This window comes from Hydractinia symbiolongicarpus, chromosome 2 (assembly GCF_029227915.1).
Source record: "Hydractinia symbiolongicarpus strain clone_291-10 chromosome 2, HSymV2.1, whole genome shotgun sequence".
Lineage (NCBI taxonomy): Eukaryota > Metazoa > Cnidaria > Hydrozoa > Anthoathecata > Hydractiniidae > Hydractinia > Hydractinia symbiolongicarpus.
In genome coordinates, this window is record NC_079876.1 from 6,343,548 (window position 1) to 6,350,233 (window position 6,686).

General features: G+C 33.4%; 1 long non-coding RNA gene across 1 annotated transcript; it reads left to right on the forward strand.

Moving 5' to 3' along the window:
* Nucleotides 1-5,144: 5,144 nt before the first annotated feature.
* Nucleotides 5,145-5,583, forward strand: LOC130628949 (uncharacterized). The gene is made up of 2 exons (XR_008981882.1): nt 5,145-5,222; nt 5,369-5,583. It is a non-coding gene; the product is annotated as an uncharacterized LOC130628949 (long non-coding RNA).
* Nucleotides 5,584-6,686: the final 1,103 nt, after the last annotated feature.

A 6,686-nucleotide genomic window follows, 5' to 3' on the forward strand; every position in this document is an offset into this window, starting at 1 on the left:
AATTGTTTATATAATTCTAGAGCCTTTGCTATCTACTTCGAGCTGTCGATTCGATTGAGCTGCGTTTACATTCAAACTTTTATGCTTCACATAATGTTGATAAAAAAATTATGGAGAACTTTCCTTGTATTGAAAGAGGACTTTTTGAATCAATATTTCCTCATGATGTTGCTGATGAATTTACAGGAAATAAAAACTTAGATAGAATATCATGTGTTATCAAGGAAGCCATTTTTAATCCTAAGAATACAAGATTTGCATTTCATGACTTCTTTGCTTTTTTGACGATGGATCATCTGATTGATATCAGAATTAGCAGTTGATGACGATTGAGTTGAGTCAGGCTTGTTGTGAGAATAGACTTAGTTTGCAACTTTGATACCGCACTAGCTCTGCAGTTGGATAGTACTTTTTCAAATGTGATGTCGTTTTCGCAGAGTAGGCGTTCTTTAAATTTTTTGTCTCTTAAACCGATATCGAACGTGTATTCCATAGACTTTAAAGGGAAAGACTCCTGTTAGGTAGAAGACCTTATATTTAGTAAGAAGTTGGGAATTATGAAACTTTTTCGTACAAAAAATTACATTTTATAATTGAGACTTGAAAAAGAAACTTTTCGTTTTTCGGAAAGTCGGCTGTACGAGGTTTGTACCCTGGGTCCATTGAACGTTGATGGCTGGTCCGTTAAATTTTTGAATTATAAAAGATTGAAATCGATTGCCACACATTGGACACGCATGCGTCTTTGTGGTTTTGGGTGGTTCTGGGTGATTCTGGTAGCTTTTATTGTACTTTCTGTTTTTTCACATTTTAGGGAACCAGCCCCAAATTGTTCTATGATACAAAACATGTTGGCACGATTTCATTAAACTAATTTTGACCCAACAATTCACAATTTCAAGCGTCATTCAAACGTGATTTGCATGTGAAGATTTGTTGACAAAAGCGGTCAAAAAAAAGATGGAACAATGATGAAACTGAAGAGCTTGCTGATTTGCGTGATTACCACTTTTTGTTGGATGTGTTTGAAATAAGAATATATTCGTTAAATACAGATTATAAATTGAAATAAAAAATACTTGTAATAGCCTAATTTGTAAAGTATTTTTATATAATTCAAATTGACTTTCGTGGTAAAAAATCTCACGATTAGGAATTGGTCTAGGCTGAAATGTCTAAAAATGTGTAAATTGTTATCTTTTTCGTTTAACCCAATTCGGTCCGGGGTTTTTCGAACATACTATGACCGGGGGGGCGGATTCCGCCCGCCCCCCCATCCCCCAATAACTTTTCATAGGATTGTTCAAATTGAATCAAACTTGGCACACTTATAGTACGTCATAAAAGGAACAAAATGGCGGCAATAAATTTTTGCTTGCGTCAGCACATTTTCTGTGACGTCATCAGAACCTTGAAAATTGTTAAAAATGCCACTATCTGCTTAAAATATAATTACTTTTGTTCTAGAGCGAATTTTTACATTCTGTTTGAAGTTTCTAAAAGCTAAATAAAATGTTTTTAACATATCCTCCGGTTTTTACATGGATCAAATAAAAAATTGCCAAAAATTGACCGAAAATCCGTTTTTTCCCGATTTTCGGGTAAAATCCGACAAAATCGGGAAATCGGATTAGTCACGTGTCAAAATTATTCAAAATGATTCTTCTTGACGAAACAAAGTTGTGTTGCAAGTTTCAAGTTCTAAGGATAATCCTAACAGGAGTTATTATATTTTCCCCATTATAAGGATTTCATAGAGATTTTTGGGGGTAGTTTCGAGTAATGGCCAATATCAAAGCCTCTATATGGTATGGGACCTAAAAATTTAGCATGCAGGTGTCTAATAGATAAATGTTGAAACTCAGTAAGTATCATAGCCATATAACAAAGCAATCAGGAGTTATTAAAAAAAAAGCGTCAGGGGGGGCGGAATCCGCCCCCCCCCCCGGACCGGATAGGGTTAACATATATATAACTGTACAATTTTTTTTCATTTGCAATCAGTTGCTAGTCTAACAACAACAACAACAATAATGATAAATATTTAAAGTGTTTCTAGCCCAGAAAATAACAAAAACCTATTGTTAGTGGATTATTTCCATTGGGGTCCACTGAGTCTGAGTGAAGCTAGCTTTCTCACATTTACGTTTAGTTTTAGCAGGTTTCTAAAAACTAATCAAGACCAACGTTAGAGGTAGCTAAGGTTACAGATCAGATGAATTATTATTTTCCTTTTAAAATTTAATTTTGAAGTATAATATCGTTGTTCTTTGTTTATTTGCGTCTATTTTACATTTCTAATAGTTGTCGACCATTTTTTTTGTGAAAACGAAAGTGAAATGTATGGTGTAGAAAAGCTCAAAATTTTAGTAGTAAAAAAAAGTGGCAGCTACTAACTTATACGATAGAACGCTTTAGGCAAAACTTTGCGTCAGAATGTTCCTGTACTGGTAAATTGTGAGCTAGCCATCCGGGGTTTTGTGCACCTTGCCGTCTGTTTAGGCTGCCCCGGGTAGAAACCAAAGGCGAAATAGTAGTCTATGGTCATCCTTCTTTAGGAAGTGAGGTCAATATCGATGACGTCATAATGTTATGCCGCAGGCGCTTTTTTTTAAAAAAATTTTTTGGCACATGCTCACACTTTTTTTCCTTAAAATCGCGGTTTGAATGACCGTATTAGGAGCAACAAAAGCAAGCACGAGGAACCTGCGTACCCACTTCTGTATCTCCAACAGACGGACCTAGGAAAAACGGAAACCTCACAAGAGCTTATGAGTGTGGCGGAAATTGATAAAGCGGGTCGACTTCCTATATCTTTTGATATCCGCCAGCGAAGGCGGAATCTTTAAAATCAGCTGAGGAGATAGAGAGATAGATAGAGACAGCGCGGCTAGGCTGGACGTTTAGCGAGGCTAAAATGACTTTTAAGCCAATAAGAATCCTAACAGTGCAACAACTTGTTTTATTATCCAATGAACAATACTTTATTTTAAATTTTATATGCTATCGAAAGATAACGCTTGTGCAGTGCAGCATAATGAAGTTCGTCTTATAATGCGCCATCTTGGATGTCATTAACGTTTCCCTTTATAATTACGTCATTTCCTTCTGTACAATTTTGCAAGCACGTGGACTAAAGCTATATTCAGCAGAACTGATTAATTATTCACGATTTTTAATTTAAAGAGGAATTGTTGAGACTGAATATTTTTGGTGAAAAATAATGTATTATAGCTATAAAATCGTGACAAGTGTGTTGCAAAAGAAAAAAGAATATGTAGTCTGATGAAAATAGCCTTTCGTAACTGATTATGTAAAAAAAAAATTCCTGCCACCTTTAAAGATATTTTCCAAGTTGTTTTTCAGAGAAAAAGAGAAAATACATAAATTATCAGCCTTGCCGTTGTTCTTATTTTGTTTTTATTGTTCATCAATTTTCAGGTTTATTATTTTTTTTTAAATTGTTTTTATAAAGAAATGAAGTTTATGTAAGTTAAGTTAGCCATGATTTACAGTTACAATAATAATCAAAAATTTAAATTTAAAATTTTAGAATATTCAATGATTTTGTTTCCCTATTCTTCTCAGTCCTCTTTAAAGTTCCGTACTTTTTCAGATTATTGCTAATGGCGGAAATCTTTACGCCGTAGGGCTTCTTGTTGTAAACTTTATTCGCGAGGTTGTTTGCATATATCATACGTCTTGTTACAAGCTCGTGAGCTTGTATTAAAACGCAAATGTGTCCTGCAAGAATAGAAATTTTTGCCTCTCTGAGCACCGACACGGGAGTAGTCGTGTGTTCGAATCTCATCTTGGTAACTATTTTTACTTTTTTTTCTTTTTACTATCTCGCCTGCGAGGATGTGTTTCCAACTCGTAACTAACTAACCAAATGGTCAATTGCAACGTCACAAATTTAAACTTCATACCTAAACTCTCTAAGTACTTAAAAGTCATCGGCCAAATTTGGTATTTGTTTTCGACAAAATTTGGCACAGTTAACAAAAAAATTATGCTGAACATAATAGTGACATCATAATTTTGATTTTTGTCACCTAATTGTTATTTTAGGCCAAAATTGGACCAAAAATTAAAATTACTTTATTTTCGACAAAATTTGGCAAAGTTAACAAAAAAGTATGCTGAACATGATAGTGACATCAAAATGTTAATTTTTTGTTAACTAAATGCCGTTTAAGACCATAAACGTTCCATCGCGCGACTTTCAACCATGAATGATAGGCTGCATTTTTTCTTTTTTCTAGTAATATGGTTTTTTAACTAAAGCTATTTCCTTTTTCGAACAATTAAGATCGTATATTATTTTTCTTTATTTTGCTTTTTCTCACTAAGTGACTTTCTTATACCCCGTTGTTTTTTTTTGTTGTTGTTGTTGTTTTGTTTTTGTTTTTGTTATTTTTGGGGGGGTTACTGAATTTCAAAAATTTTAGGTGGAGCTTGTGGTCTTTCTTCTTCTTGTTTTGTCTGGTCTCCAAAAACAATGACGAATAGAATAGAAGAAAATTAAATCTGAGTGGAGAAAGTGATACTTATGTTTTTACGCGCGGCCACTTTTTTAAACAGAATTAAAATTTCTTTCTACTTTTTGCAAAGACAAAACAAGCCAAAAAGAACAGCATTGTGACTCGGAGCCTACCATATTGTGATTTTATCGAACTCCATCTCAGAGCTCATTTAAAGTTAAGGCCGTTTGGTTACCTACGGTTTCACACGAATATTTTGTGACGGCCCGCTTATTAGACAAGAATAAGAGATCAACAAGATCGTTAAATATGGCGGCTGGAAAAAACAACAATAAAACTAAGATATTGAAGTACCATTATTTCGATTTCTAATACCTTTTACATCCTCAAATTTTCAGGAAAGCCATAACTCCGTCTGAACTTTGAAATAAATAAATAAAATGTATATGTTAATTTTTTTTCGATAAGGGTGATTACGCGCCTTTAAGAGGTAGCTAAGAAGTAATTTATTGCTTGTGTTTTTAAAAGAGAAAGTTCTAAACATTGGAAGTAAACATTCAGCTTTATTTCTTAGAAATAATTAATAATGCATTAGCTGCACATATTTTTATGTTTTACCCAAATATCTTCAAGATTTTACATATTCTTGCCGAAGTGCCAGTAACGACATGTTCTTGTGAAAGATCTATATCAACGCTACGACGAGTAAAAACATATTTAAGAAGCTCGATGACCCAGGTATGTTTCTACAATATAACATTGCGTAGTAAGGAGAATGCGACATTTTTAATCTTGTCGCGTATCTTAATTTATTGAGTTATCTGTTTTAATTGTGAAACACCACATTAAGTACATTTAATTATAATTTTAAAACTTTTGTTCAGAATCGATTTAATGGCTATGTGTTGCTAAATATCCAAAACGGGATGAAAATAAATTTAAATGACGTAATCGATATGCTGGCAATAAAATATCCAAAAAGACTTAAAATGTTAGATATCATGAACAACGATTAAAAGTGTAGCAGTCTTGATAAAAATATAAATCTTGTATATTATTATCTGTTGTTTAAATGTCGCCGTATATAAATTCCCTAAAAGTAATAACGTATGACATCACATTTTTTAAAAAAAAGAATTAAATTACTCAAGTTGTACAAAAAACATTCCAAAATATAATCCTTGTCAGCTAAAAAACCCACCTTACACCTACTTAGCAAAGATGAGTCTGAGAGATGATTTTAAGCTATTTCAGCCGTTTAAGGGCGTTAAAGGCCGTTGGCTTCCAGGGCGCCGCACTGAATTCGTTTGGGGCTCACAACGCCCCCAAACCCCCAGTTGTCAGGCAGTGAAGCCTATTCGAAGTTTTTTTTACAACAGTCAAAAAAAGCCCTGCACGCTAGTCATGTCGCAAATAATGCACTAAGAATTTTCTAGTCAACGGCAGTCTACTATCACCCCACCAGGGGACATATTATGAAAAAAGAAGTCCATATTCGACGGCACTACCAGCGTTCAACAAAACTTATTGTGCCATGTTGATACTGCATTTCTAAATGATGTCATTAAAATTTAACATTATTGTTATACATTGGAAGGTATTGTGAATTTGATTCTTTTGAGGTTGAGATTGTGATTTTTGTTTGACCCTTTATATTTTCAAAATGCAGACCTTTGTTTGTTATGAACTTATTATAGACAATTTAATTTGCTTTTATATCTTATATTTTAGTAATTAAATAGTTTTGTAAAAAAAGAACTTATGAAATAATACTATCCGAATATGTTTTTGAACCATTACGGTGTCTTTAAGTCAATTTTCCTATTAAAACTCTAAAGTTCTTCGACCTAAGTTAGATTGCTTTTTTCTTAAAAAATAATTTCTTGTAGCTCAACCTTGGCCTGGTGATTATACAATTATATTAAGTATGTGAAAGGATGGAGAGTGACATTAATGACGGAGATCTTACTTGAGCTGTTTCGTACCCTTTTAATCGGTCCCTATTTTTGGCAAGATTTAAACCTAATGTTCCTACATAATTGGTTCTCACATATAAGATAATGTGTCTTGTACAACTACTGTTTTTTTGTGACAACCCGAAAATTATAGCTAAACAGCTTTGCCTTGATTAACACACCGTTATGTTTTGCATCCCAATGAAAAAAAATATAGTTGCTATCAGTTGTTGGATTTTTCGCAAAT